Below are 15,096 nucleotides of genomic sequence, written 5' to 3'. Positions count from 1 at the left end.
CACCCACAGGGAAAACTTGATAGGCTCCAAAGCCCACTGTGATAGCCAAAATTGTGAAACACAGAAACAGAAGCCAAATGAAAGAGCAAGAGACCTCCACCGAAGATGAAATCAATGTGGAGCAGTCAGGCATGTTAACAGAGCTAGAATTCAGACCCATGATCTTGAGGAAGCTCAACAGCATGAGTAAGGACATAGAGATGTGAAAATAAGCCAATGGGAAATTAAAAACCACCAAGAAGTGATAAAAAATGAAATATCAGAAATGAAAAACACATTGGAAGGTTTAAAAAGCAGAGTAGAGGAAGCTGAGTACCGGATCAGTGAATTAGAAGACAGGCTAGAAAAAATTAACCAATAAGAAAACCAATAGAAAAAAACAATTAAAAAAACAGGAAGACAGCTTAAGAGAACTGTGGGACAACTGGAAACGGAATAATATTCGCATCATAGGAGTCCCTGAAGAAGAAGAAAATGAGCAAGGAATAGAGAATATATTAAAAAAAAAAATAGTGACAGAACTTCCCTAATTTGGTGAAGGAAGAAGGCATTCAAGTTCAAGAAGCACAGAGAGGCCCAAGTAAGAAGTACCCAAACAGGCCCACACCAGGACACATAGTAATTATAATGCCACAGATTAAAGACAAAGAGAGAAGGTTAAAAGCAGCAAGAGATAAGCAAAGGGTTACCTACAAAGGAAACCCCATAAGGCTCTCAGCTGACTTCTCACAAGAAACACTACAGGCCAGAAGGAAATGGCATGAAGTAATCAAGGTCATAAAAAACAAAGATCTGAATCCAAGACTACTCTACCCAGCAAGGCTATCATTCAAATTGGAAGGTCAAATAAAGAGCTTCCCAGTCAAATAAAAGGCTAAGGGAATACATTAGCACCAAACGAGTGCTGCAAGAAATTTTAAAAGGACTGCTGTAATTAGCAGGAAAAATGGGAAGAAAAATAGAACCACATTAAACAAAAATGGCAATAAATAAGTATACATCAATAATCACCTTAAATGTAAATGGATTGAATGCTCCTATAAAAAGACACAGAGTAGCTGATTGGATAAGAAAGCATGACTCATATATGTGTTTTTTGCAAGAGACCCACCTCACAACAAAAGACTCACATAGGTTGAAAGTGAAAGGGAGGAAAAAATTTTCCAAGCAAATGGAAAGCAAAAAAAAGCTGGGGTAGCAATACTCATATCTGATAAAATAGATTTCAAAATGAAGGCGATAACTAGAGACAAAGAAGGCCACTACATAATATTGAAAAAATCTATCCTACAGGAAGATATAACCTTGATAAACATGTATGCACACAATATAGGAGCACCAAAATATCTTAAAATCTTCTGGAGGACTTCCAAGGAGAAATCAACAGCAATACAGTCATAGCAGGGACTTCAACACCCCGTTGACAGCACTGGATAGATCCTCTAGACAAAAAATTAGCAAGAAAAGAGAAACTCTAAATGAAGCACTAGACCAAATAGATTTCATGAATATTTACAGAGAATTACACCCCAAAACTACAGAATACACATTCTTCTCAAGTGCACATGGGACATTCTCTAAGATAGACCACATGATAGGACACAATCTAAGCCTCTACAAGTTCAAGAAGATTGAAATCATATCAAGCATCTTCTCAGATCACAATGGCATGAAATTAGAAATCAATTGCAACAAGAACATGCAAAGACATTTTAACACATGGTGGCTAAATAGCATGTTATTAAACAATGAATGGGTTACCAAGGAGATCAAGGAAGAAATTAAAAACTTTCTGGACACCAATGAAAATGAGCACACAACAACACAAAACTCTATGGGATGCATTGAAAGCAGTTCTGAGAAAAAAGTTCATAGCACTACAGACCTACCTCAAAAAACAAGAAAAATCTCTAATAGACTAACCTCATAACTTAAAGAACTAGAGAGAAAATGAAGAGAAAACACTAGAGCAAATAGAAGGAAGGAAATAGTAAAGATCAAAGCAGAAATAAATGACATAGAGTCCAAAAAAAAACAATTAAAAGATCAATGAAACAAAGAGTTGGTTTTTTGAAACAAGATTGACGGACCTTTAGCTAGATTCAACAAGACACAAAGAGAGAACCTAAATACACAAATTCAGAAATGAAAGAGGAGAAGTAACAACCGACACCACAGAAATACAAAAGATCGTTAACAGCTACTATGAACAACTATATGGCAACAAATTCGACAATCTAAGCAAAATGGACAATTTTCTAGAAACACATAGTCTCCCAAAACTGGACCGGGAAGAGATAGAAAACTTAAAGAGACCAATAACAACTAAAGAAATTGAAGAGGTAATCAAGACTCTCCCAGCAAACAAAAGCCCAGGCCCAGATGGCTTCACGGGGGAGTTTTACCAAACATTCAAAAAAGAACTAATACCCATTTTCACCAAACTACTTCAAAAAATTCAAGAAGAAGGAATGCTTCCAAACACATTCTATGAGTCCAGTGTAATTCTAATTCCAAAACCAGAAAAAGACACTACAAGGAAAGAAAACTACAGGCCAATATCCCTGATGAATATAGACGCCAAAATCCTGAACAAAATACTACCAAATCGGATCCAGAAATATATCAAAAAAATTATTCACCATGACCAAGTAGAATTCATCCCAGGGATGCAAGGGAAGTGCAATATTCACAAATCAATAAATGTAATACACCACATAAACAAAATGAAATATAAAAACCACATGATCATATCAATAGATGCTGAAAAATCATTTTCCAAATACAGCATCCATTTCTGATAAAAATGCTCAGCAATTTGGGATAGAGGGATCATATCTCGACATAATAAAGGCCATATATGAAAGACCTACAGCCAACATCATACTCAATGGACAGAAACTAAAAACATTTCCATTAAGAACAGGAACAAGACAGGGATGTCCACTTTCGCCACTCTTATTTAACATAGTACTGGAAGTCTTAGCCACAGCAATCAGACATAAGAAAAAATAAAAGGGATCCAAATGAGAAAGGACAAAGTGAAACTGTCATTATTTGCAGATGACATGATATTATACATAGAAAACCCTAAAGACTCCATCAAAAATCTACTAGACTTAATAAATGAATTTGGCAAAGTAGCAGGATACAAAAGTAACGTCAAGAAATCGAAGGCATTCTTATACACCAATGATGAACTCACAGAAAGAGAAACTGAAATAACAATCCCATTTACCATCGCAGCAAAAAAATTAAGATATCTAGGAATAAACTTTACCAAAGAAGTAAAGGACCTATTTGCAGAAAAATACAGGGCATTGAAAAAAGAAATAGAAGAAGATATAAAAAAGTGGAAGCACATACCTTGTTCATGGATTGGAAGAATTAGCATCATTAAAATGTCCGTACTACCCAAAGCAATCTATATATTCAATGCAATCTCCATCAAAAGCAATGGCATATTTCACAGAACTAGAACAAATACTTCAAAAATTTATGTGGAAACAAAAAAGTCCCCATATAGCCACAGCAATTTTGAAAAGGAAGGACAAACTAGGTGGGATCACAATAGCAGATATCAGGTTACACTACAAAGCCACTGTAATCAAAACAGGCTGGTACTGGCACAAGAACAGGTATATAAACCAGTGGAACAGAACGGAAAACCCAGAAATGGACCCAAGGCAAAATGCTCAATTAATATTTGACAAAGGTGGCAAGAGCATACAGTGGAATAAAGACAGCCTCTTTAATACATGGTTTTGGGAAAATTGGACAGCTACACGCAAAAAAAATGAAACTAGACCATCAACTTACACCATACACAAAAATAAACTCAAAATAAATAAAAGACTTAAATGTGACCCGTGAATCCATAAAAATTCTAGAAGAAAATATAGGCAACAAAATTTCGGACATCATATAGAGCAGAATTTTTACTGATACATCACCTAAGGCAACAGAAACAAAGGAAAAAATGAACAAATGGGACTACATCAAACTAAAAAGCTCTGCACAGAAAAAGAAACAATCATCAAAATGGAAAGGCAACCCACTGTATGGGAGAACATCATCGCCAATGATATATCAGATAGGGGGTTAATTTCCAATATATAGAGAGTGCTCATACAACTCAACAAAAGGAAGACAAAGAACCCAATTAAAAAATGGACAGAGGAGCTGAATAGATACCTCTCCAAACAGGACATACAAATGGCCAAGAGACATATGAAGAAATGCTCAACATCACTAATAATCAGAGAGATGCAAATTAAAAGAACAATGATGTATCACCTCACACTGGTCAGAATGGCTGCCATCAACAAATCATCAAACAACAAGTGTTGGCAAGGTGTGGAGAAAAGGGGACTCTAATACACTGCTGGTGGAAATGCAGACTGGTGCAGCCACTATGGAAAACAATATGGTGTTACCTCAAAAAATTTAAAATTTAACTTCAATTTGACCCAGTGATCCCGCTTCTAGGAATATACCCTAAGAAGCCTGAAACACCAATCAGAAAAAATATATGTACCCTCATGTTCATAGCAGAAATATTTACAAGAGCTAAGATATGGATATATCCCAAGTGTCCATCAGTAGACGAATGGATAAAAAAGCAGTGGTACATATACACAATGGAATACTATGCAGCTGTAAGAAAGATCTCTTATCCTTTGAGACGACATGGAGGGACTTGGAAAGTATTATCCTAAGTGAAATAAGCCAAGCAGAAAAAGACAAATACCTCATGATTTCACTTATATATGGAATATAATGAACATAACAGTCTGTGGAATACAGTAGACCCAGAAACATGGAAGTAGGACACAGACTGACATCCCTCAGAAGTTGGGGTTGGGGGGGTTGGGAGGAGATAAACCACAAAAACTTATATGCGTGCATACATAACCAATAGACATGGACAACAAAGCCAGGGACGGGGCGGGGGTAGGATGTTGGGGGGGGGGGTGCCAATGGGGTAAAAAAGGAGAAACATCTGTAACAAAAAAATAAATAAATAAAAATAGAAAGAAAATTCTACTGTGTATGATGTCTGATATTTTGCTGCCTTCATTTTCCTCTAGGATTTTAATGGATTCATGAGACATATTTAAGTCTTTTATTTGTTTTGAGTGTATTCTTGTGTATGGTGTAAGTTGATGGTCTAATTTTATTTTTTTGCATGTAGCTGTCCAATTTTCCCAACTTCATTAATTAAAAAAAGCTATCTTCACTTCATTGTATGCTCTTGCCACCTTTGTCAAATATCAATTGAGCATAATGTTTTGGCTCCATTTTTGTGTTCTCAGTTGTATTCCATTCATCTATGTACCTGTTCTTGTGCCAGTACCAGACTGTTTTGATTACAGTAGTTTTGTAGCATAATCTGATACCCGATATTGTGAACCTGCCATCTTTGTCCTTCTTTTTCAAGATTGCCATGGCTATTTGGGGACTTTTTTGGCTCCATATGAACTTTTGAAGTATTTGTTCTAGTTCTGTGAAGTATGTTGTTAATATTTTGATGGGGATTGCATTGAATCTATAGATTGCTTTGAGTAGTACGGACATTTTAATGATGTTAATTCTTCCAATCCATGAACAAGGTATGTGCTTCTACTTTTTTATATCTTCTTCTATTTCTTTTTTCAATATCCTGCAATTTTTGTGAATAGGTTCTTTATTTCTTTGGTTAAGTTTATTTCTAGGTATTTTAATTATTTTTGCTGTGATGGTAAATGGAATTGTTTTTTGTTTGTTTGTTTGTTATTCTTTCTGTGAGTTTATCATTGGTGTATAAGAGAGCCATTGATTTCTTGACATTAATTTTGTATCCTGCTACTTTGCCAAATTTAATTATTAAGTCTAGTAGATTTATGATGGAGTCTTTGGGATTTTCTTTGTATAATATTATGTCATCTGCAAATAATGATAGTTTCTTTTCTCCTTTCCAATTTAAATCCCTTTTATTTTTTCTTCAGGACTTCCAGTACTATGTTAAATAAGATGAAAGTGGGCATTCCTGTCTTATTTTTGTTCTTAAGGGAGATGCTTTTAGTTTTTGCTCATTGAGTATGATGTTGGCTGTAGGTTTTTCATATATGGCCTTTATTGTGTCAAGATATGATTCCTATATTTCCAGATTGCTGAGTGTTTTTATCCGAAATGGGTGCTGGATTTTGTCGAATGCTTTTTCAGTGTCCATTGATATGATCATATGATTTTTATCTTTCATTTTGTTTATGTGGGATATCACATTTGTTGATTTGTGAATATTGTACCAGCCTTGCATCCCTGGGATAAATCCCACTTGGTCATAGCGGATAATTTTTTAGATGTATTGCTGGACCCAGATTGCTAGTATTTTGTTCAGGATTTTGGCATCTATGTTCATCAGGGATATTGGCCTGTAGTTTTCTTTCTTTGTAGTGAGTTTTTGTAGTTTTGAAATTAGAATTATGCTGGCCTCATAAAATGAGTTTGAAAGTCTTACTTCTTCTTGAAAGTTTGATATAGTTTGAGGAAAATGGGTATTAGTTCTTCTTTGAATGTTTGGTAAAACTCCCTGTGAAGCCGTCTGGGCCTGGGCTTTTGTTTGCTGGAAGAGGCTTTATTACATCTTGATTTTTTGTTGTTGTTACTGGTCTGTTCAAGTTTTCTATCTCTTCCTTGACCAGTTTTGCAATTATATGTGTTTCAAGAAATTTGTTCATTTTGCTTAGATTGTCAAATTTGTTGCCGTTTAATTGGTCATAATATTTGTTACCAATACTTTTTTTTGTGTGTGATGTCAGTTATTATTTCTCCTGTTTCATTTCTGATTTTGTGTATTTGGGTTCTCTCTCTTTATTTCTTGTTAAATCTAGCTAAGGGTCCATCAACCTTGTTTATCTTTTCAAAGAACCAGCTCTTTGTTTCATTGATCCTTTGAATTTTTTTTGGTCTCCATGTCATTTATTTCTGCTCTGATCTTTACTATTTCCTTCCTTGTACTTGCTCTGGGGTTTTCTTTTTGTTTGCTTTCTAGTTCTTGACATTGTGAGCTTAGATAGTCAATTAGAAATTTTTCTTGAGGTAGACCTGTGTGCTATGAACTTCCCTCTCAGAACTGCTTTTGCTGCATCCCATAGATTTTGAGTTGTTGTGTGTTCATTTTCATTTGTTTCCAGGAAGTTTTTAATTTCTTCCTTGATCTCCATGGTAACCAGTCTTTGTTTAATAACATGTTATTTAGCCTCCATGTGTTGAAATGTCTTTGCATGTTCTGGTTGCAATTGATTTTAGTTTTATGCCATTGTGACCTGAGAATATGATTGATATGCTTTCAATCTTCTTGAACTTGTAGAGACTTAGTTTGTGCCCTAACTGTGGTCTATCTTTGAGAATGTCTCATGTGCATTTGAGAAGAATGTGAATTCTGCGGTTTTGTGGTGTAATTCTCTGTAGATATCTTTTAAATCCATTTGATCTAGCACTTTATTTAGAGTCTCTGTTTTCTTGTTAATTTTTTGTCTAGAAGTTTTATTTGGTGATGTCATTGGGGTATTGAAGTCCCCTGCTATGATTGTATTGCTGTTGATTTCTCCTTTGAAGTCCTCCTAAATATTTAATATATGTAGGTGCTTCTAAATTGGGTGCATATATGTTTACCAAGGTTATGTCATTCTGTTGGATAGATCCTTTCAATATTATGTAGTGGCCTTCTTTGTCTCTAGTTATGGCCTTCATTTTGAAATCCATTTTATTAGATATGAGTGTTGCTACCTCAGCTGCTTTTTTGTTTTTTTGTTTTTTTCTTTCTGTTTGCTAGGAAGATTTTTTCCATCCTTCCACTTTCAACCTATGTGAGTCTTTTGTTGAAAATTGCGTCTCTTGTAGACAGCATATATGTGAGTCATGCTTTCTTATCCAGTAAGTTACTCTGTCCTTTTATCAGAGATTTCAAACCATTCACATTTAAGGTCATTATTGCCATGTACTTATTTATTGTCATTTTTGTTTAGTGTGGTTATATTTTTCCTACTATTTCTTCTACTAATTATAGCAGTCCTTTTAGCATATCTTGCAGTGCTGGTTTGGTGCTAATATATTCTCTTAGCCTTTTTTTTTTTTTTTTTTTTTGTCTGGAAAGCTCTTTCTTTGACCTTCTATTTTGAATGATAGCTTTGCTGGATAGAGTAGTCTTGGATTCAGATCCTTGTTTTTCATGACCTTGATTATTTCATGCCACTCTCTTCTGGCCTACAGTGTTTCTGCTGAGGAGTCAGCTGAAAGCCTTATGGTGTTTCCTTTGTAGGTAACCTGTTGCTTATATTTTGCTGCCTTGAGGACTCTCTCCTTGTCTTTAATTTTTGGCATTTTCATTATTATATGTGGTGTGGGCCTGTTTGGATTCTTCTTACTTGGGGCTCTCTGTGCTTCTTGAACTCGAATGCCTTCTTACTTCACCAAGTTAGGAAAGTTTTCTGTCACTATTTCTTGAAATATATTCTCTAAACCTTGCCCATTTTCTTCTTCTTCGGGACTCCTATGATGTGAATGTTATTCCATTTCCAGTTGTTCCACAGTTCTCTTAAGCTATCTTCCTCTTTTTAAATTATTATTATTATTTTTTTAGTTTTCTGATTGGTTGATTTTTTCTTCCCTGTCTTCTAATTCACTGATCCAGTCCTCAGCTTCCTCTGCTCTGCTGGTTAGTCCTGCCAATGTGTTCTTAATTTCTGCTATGTCATTCTTCATTTCCACTTGGTTGGTTTTCAATGTTTCTATATCTTTACTCATGGTGCTGATGTCCTTAATCATGCTATTGAGCTTCCTCAAGATCATGGCTCTGAACTCTACCTCTGATAATTTGCTTGACTGCATTTCTTTAATCTCATCTTTAATAAAGTTCTCCTGTTCTTTCATTTGAGAACAATTTCTCAAATTTTTCTTTGTTTCACCATTTTCGCTATCTCAGTGGGTTTTGGAGCCTGCCAAATATTTCCTGTGGGTATTGGTGTTCTGCTGTTTGTGGCTCTCTCTACTGAGTTTGGATGAGCCTGGGTGGGCCCACGTTACACACCACTGTCAAGTCTTACTTTCCTGGGTAGCAATGCATGCCCAGGAAAGGTTCAGTTATCCTCTAGCTTTTTGCCTGGAGGTTATTAGTCTGTTACTCTGGACTTGGAATGTTCCCCTAATGTTCTGGCTAAGAGGATTTTCAGAGGAAGGGACAGATGCTTTTTGTTAATGAGCCTCAATTTCCATTTCTTTGCTTCACCTGGAACAGGCTGAATCTTTGAGGGAAGTGCTGCTGCTTTTCCCCACAGCTCTGGGTAGGAGCAAGCTCACTACTGTCCTTTGTGCCTGCGAGTTAGCAAAAACTCTGAGTGACCTCCAAATCCCAGGTATCCCCACAGGGTTCCAGTCCAGTCTGCCCTCCCTCTGTCCGAGCCCCGGGTGAGTTGCTGTAGCCATTCCAGTGCTATTTTCCAGACCTGTGTACTGTGGAGCAAGCTTAGTATTTTATCTTCAAGGGCACTGTTCACATCTATGACCACTGCTATCTGTGGCCTCCCAGCCCACCACTCTCTCCCACCTCCTCAGATCCTACCGGTGTCCCTGGTTCTACAGTCCTGTTCTGCTTCTTTTCTGTTGCTTTTTTCCAAATATTTGTCTTTATTTTAGTTCTAATTTCCGTTTGGTCCTGGAAGATCATCTGTGTACCTTACATTCACTCGCCATCATTTTCACATCCCTCTGTGAAGCTGATTTTCACCATATTTAAATGTTTTCAAAAATGTGTTCTTAAGTATGCTACCTTACTTAATAATACTTAAGTATTCTTCTTCTCAGTCTCACTTTCTGTCAGGTGTGGCAGGGAGTAAAGAAATAAGTATATAAGACAGGGTATTTTTGACTGAGGTTTTTTAGAGGGGCTACCAACTGAGCAGTGTTTCTTAATTCTGACATAATGCATGGGATAAAATGAAAAACAACAATTCACATATAATTTGGAAGTATATGTTATTTTAAAGACAAATCTGTACAAGTGTCAAAATGCACTTAACTAGTGGTTTGGTTCAAAATAACCATTTGTATTAAACATAACTGTTAGTTTCACAAAATCCAATATTATATTGTTCAACTTCTCTGATCATATACCACCATCCCCTCCCAAATAAATTATCACATATCTGTGTATGTGTAAAACCTAGCTTCAACTCTTTTTTCTATGTTTACATGTCCCCTTCTCTTCTCCCTTTCACATGATCCTCTCATTACCTAGAGCTTTCTATTTAACTTCCTCCATTGTCTTTACCTTGATTTTTTTCAGACTATCACAGTGTACATACTTTAATTTTAGTATTCATTGTAATGGCATACCTTTTCATGGCTGAGTTCTAGAGATCTATACACTAGGCATGAGTCACTAATATTAAGCCTCAATTGACTAGAGAGGCTGATCTCAAATTTAAATGACAATTTAAAACATCTTTACTTAACTGACACTAAAAATATGATCAGTGTGACAAATTTTTGTGGCTTAAAATAAGGCATATGTGCTTATATACAATGTGTATAGTTAGAATCAAAGTTCATTATTTTATCACTAATGCTCACATACTATTTATTGAAAGCATACATTGTTGATGCTAGTAAAAATCAATTTGTAAAGAAAGGATTGTGTGTTAGAAAACTTTTAGAGTATATGTTTGTGTAAATAAAATATAGTAGAGACATAAACCTCCCACAGAGTGGAGTAATGACTAGATTCAGAACACCATTTTTATTTCTTATGCTCTTCATTCTGGTAAAAGCAAATTCTCTGATTACTCAGGTAGTTGTCCGTATTTCACATGAGATGAATATTGAAAGAAAAGGCAGAAATCGTGTCTGACAGACTATAGTCCTAGATATTTGAACTCATGAGAATATTCTGAAGCATGTCAACTGAGTCAGCAAAATTCAACATTGTTTGATATCTAGAGATTTCTAATTACACTTTTGCTTTACCCTTCATGTCAATAATCATACTTTTAATTTTATAACAGACTTCCATTAATGATACAATGTCAGATGGTTACATGAGACAAATGGGGAAAGAAAAGACATTCATATTATTTACATTTAAACCATCCAGGACTATAGAAAACTGTGTTGCTCCAAACTGAGAAAGAATCCTATATACCAAGTCTAAATTATTTATAGAGATTAAAACACAATAATAAAAACAAGTTGACAAATTTTATTCCATTCTACCATGCAGGAACAATTCCATATTCTAAATACAGCTACTCTATTAAAATATCAATTAACATAATGCTACTCAAGTCTTTATTTAAATATTATCTAATTATAATTAAATTATAATTCTTTCTTGGAAAAATAATGTGTAATTTGTCTGCACTTAATCAAATTTCTATTGTTTTATTTTCCAAGTTGATATGAAATGTTTAAGATATTCCTGAAACTTAAGCTCAGCTAAGACTGAATAGAAATGACAGCTTGCTGTGTTCATTAGAGTCCTTAATACTTTAGTTATATTTCCTGAGGCATATAGTCTTATACATATGTATAGGAACAGCACAAGGGGAGACATATTGACAGTATGGTTAGTTTAAGTTTAGGATTTGTTGTTATGTTTTATGTGTTTCTACATGCAGTGAATTTTGGAAATGATTTATGAATCATGTGCACAATTGCTTAGTGTTGAAATTACCTCTGCAAGAATTCAGTCTGGATTGTTTACTATTACTGACAGAATTGGTGGGTGAGGTTTGTTATACTAAGGAAATTGAATATCAATCACAAGTTTTTGTAATGCTTACAATATTTTAAAAAGTATTTTATCATTGTCGTTTAATTTATCTTTAGAATACTTCTTTGTAGATACTAAAACATTCATGTTCTTATATTAAAACATGTGATAGTTGGAGGTTGCTGATATTTTTTAACATCTTATTAAATTAGGAAACAATTTTGAGGTTTCTGGCTAATTGAAAAATCATAAGGAGAGACCCAATATTTCTTGGTAGAAAGAATATTTTCTGAGTTTCTGTCTGGAAAATAAATAACTTGCATTGACTTCCATTGATTTTTTTGAATGGCTTATTTTTACTATATGTATGCTATTTGACTATATAAGTGCTATAATTTTATACTGTATTTAGATTAAATTTTACTTTTAGATCTGCATGAAGTAAGCCAATATAGAAATATAAAATATTAATATTTTTATTTGTAATTCACTGAGGAGAAGTCATGTTCTTTTTGTTTGTTTGTTTGTTTTGTTTTTATTAATCCTCACCTGAGGATATTTTTTCCATTGATTTTTAGAGATAATGGAAGGGAGGGAGGAAAGAAGGAGGAAAGGGAGAGAAAAACATTGATGTAAGAGAGATACATCCATTAGTTGCCTCCTGCAAGGACCCCAGTGAGGCTGGGATACAACCTGCAACCCAGGAATGTGCCCTTGTCAGGGAATCAAACCTGCAACCCTTTGGTGCATAGGCTGAGGCTGTGTCCACTGAGCCAGGGTAAGAAGTCGTATTTTTGAGTACAGAAGCTGTATCTGAAAAGGAAGGTCTAGATGTGATGCTCACAAAATCATTCTCCTATGTTCTTGACCAAAAGCGCCAACCTGTCTAGAAGATATATAATACAGGCTAGATGTTAGAGTGCAATTTACATCAGGAGAAAGGTCAACATACATGACAAATATACACATGATATATATTTGTATGGTTGTAATAGCACACTGGGAAACGAACTGAAGATGACTTAGGTAACAAATGGGAGAGACAGACCTTACAATCCCAGGAAATAATTACATATGGAAAAATAATATATCTGTTTTTTAAGGCTGTTTGAGGTTCACATTTTCCACTGTATTTATTTATTCAATTATTAAGCAAATATTTATTCAGTCCTCTTACATGCAAGATTCTAGAAACTATGAGTGCATCAGTAAACAAAATAGACAAAATTTCTCATTTTTATGGAACTTTTTAGATTATGACTATATTCTAAACTTTAGCAAATTTTTTCATTTGTGCTAATTGATTTAGAAAAGTTTTTTCTTCCTCCCAACATTTGGAAGGGAGAATAGAGTGATCGTCACAGATATAAACAAAATAATAGATGGAATATATGGAAAATAATTGCTCAGAGTTGTTTTTCTTGCTTAGAGTATTTTTCCCAGTTAAGAACTTTAGAAATTCTGGATATTCCTTAAAAATGCAGATTTTTTGGTTCCTATGGTAATTAAGTTTGGTTTCTGATTCATGTGTTCTCCCTAATGGGATCACCTACTTTTTCTCTAACCATTTACTCACTAAGGCTTTCATACATATCAACGTACACACAAAAGAAGGTGTAAATAAAATATCTGGTGGTTTTTCAATATATATTTTGTTGTTGCTGAGCTTAAATAATCTCCAGTTTTGTCTTATTTGATGATATAATAGTTATTTTGTGAGAATTTTATATTTGTTTTCTTGGTACATCATTTATACCACATAGTTCATAGTAGAGCTCCAAGTCACCCCTAAATATTTATATGGTCTTATTACTCTTGTTTACCCACTTATGTTTTCAATGATTAGTCCATGGCTATTCTATATTATATGATGATATATCTGACTTCTATTTCTGTGTAACAAATTACCACAAACTTAGTTATTTAACAACATTAGGCATTAGCTTACAATTCTGTCAAAATCCAGGCACAGCATCACTGGATTCTCTCTTCTTAGGGTCTCAAAAGGATGCAATGAAGGTATCAGCCAGGCTGCATACTCACTTAGAGCTGAGAGTATTCCAAGCTTATCTATTTTAACCAAATTTATTTTCTTGTGGTTGTTAAACTTGGGTTCCCATTTTCTTCTCTGTTGTCAGCTAGAGGCTGCTTTTAGCAATGAAAGGCCACACACATTCCTTGCCAGATGACTTTTAATTCTTAAAGACAGCATTGGAAAATCTTTATGACAAATTCCTCTATAATGTAGAATGCCTTTCATCAAGAATATCTCCACCATTTTAAGGGTTCACTTGGTCAGGCCCACCTAGGGTAATCTCCCTTTTAAAAAGTCAACTATGGCCCGGCTGGTGTGGCTCAGTGCTTCAGTGTCGACCCATGCACTGGGAGGTCGCTGGTTTAATTCCTGGTCAAGGCATATGCCCAGGCTGTGGGCCCAGACCCAGTGGGGGCCATGCAGGAGACAGTCAATAGATGTTCCTTCTCATTGATGTTTTTATTTCTATCCCTCTCCTTTCCTCTCTCTCTAAAATCAATAAAGAAAACAATATTAAAAATGAATGAATAAATAAAATAAAAAGTCAAATATGCCATATAATATAATCTATCATGGAGTGGCTATCCTATCATACTTACTATTATTAAGAACTATACAAGTGTGTATATCAAGAGCAGAAACCTTGCACTCATCATAGAATTCTGCTCATTGTCAAAATCTATAATTATCTATAAAGTAAAACTCATCTGTGCTCTCATATGGATCAAGATATGTAATGCATTTATTTTTGTTGTTTTTTAAAACTGATTTTTAGAGATAGGGAGAGAGAAAAAGAGAGAGAGATTAACTGGTGCCTCCTTCATGTACCCCAACTTGGGATCAAATCAGCAACCTGGGTATGTGCCCTGACCAGGAATTGAACCCACCACCTTTGTGTGTGTGTGTGTGTGTGTGTGTGTGTGTGTGTGTGTGTACAGGATAACAATCCAACCACCTGAGTCACACTGGCCAGGACTATTTTATATTTTATGCATAATCTTTTTATGACCATACACACACAAGAAGGGACATATTCTTGCTTTAAAAAAGCTGTCATTTTAATGTAGCTTATATCTCTTGCATCCCATTGGCAAAGTTCAAGTCATAATGAGATATCATTATGTGCTTATTTCACAAAAAAATCCCAGAAAACACCTAATAAACTGAGATAAAGAGTTTAAAAAATAACTTTCCCAACATTACCAATTTGATTAATGGAGATAAAAGGAGTTGAACTAAAGGATTGTGAATCATAGTTTCACATTTTCTTTAATATTCGATGCTAAGTGAAATGTGTAAATTACTTTCTCTA

Source organism: Molossus molossus, unplaced genomic scaffold (assembly GCF_014108415.1).
Source record: "Molossus molossus isolate mMolMol1 unplaced genomic scaffold, mMolMol1.p scaffold_m16_p_7, whole genome shotgun sequence".
Taxonomy (NCBI): domain Eukaryota; kingdom Metazoa; phylum Chordata; class Mammalia; order Chiroptera; family Molossidae; genus Molossus; species Molossus molossus.
This window is presented reverse-complemented; position numbering follows the sequence as displayed.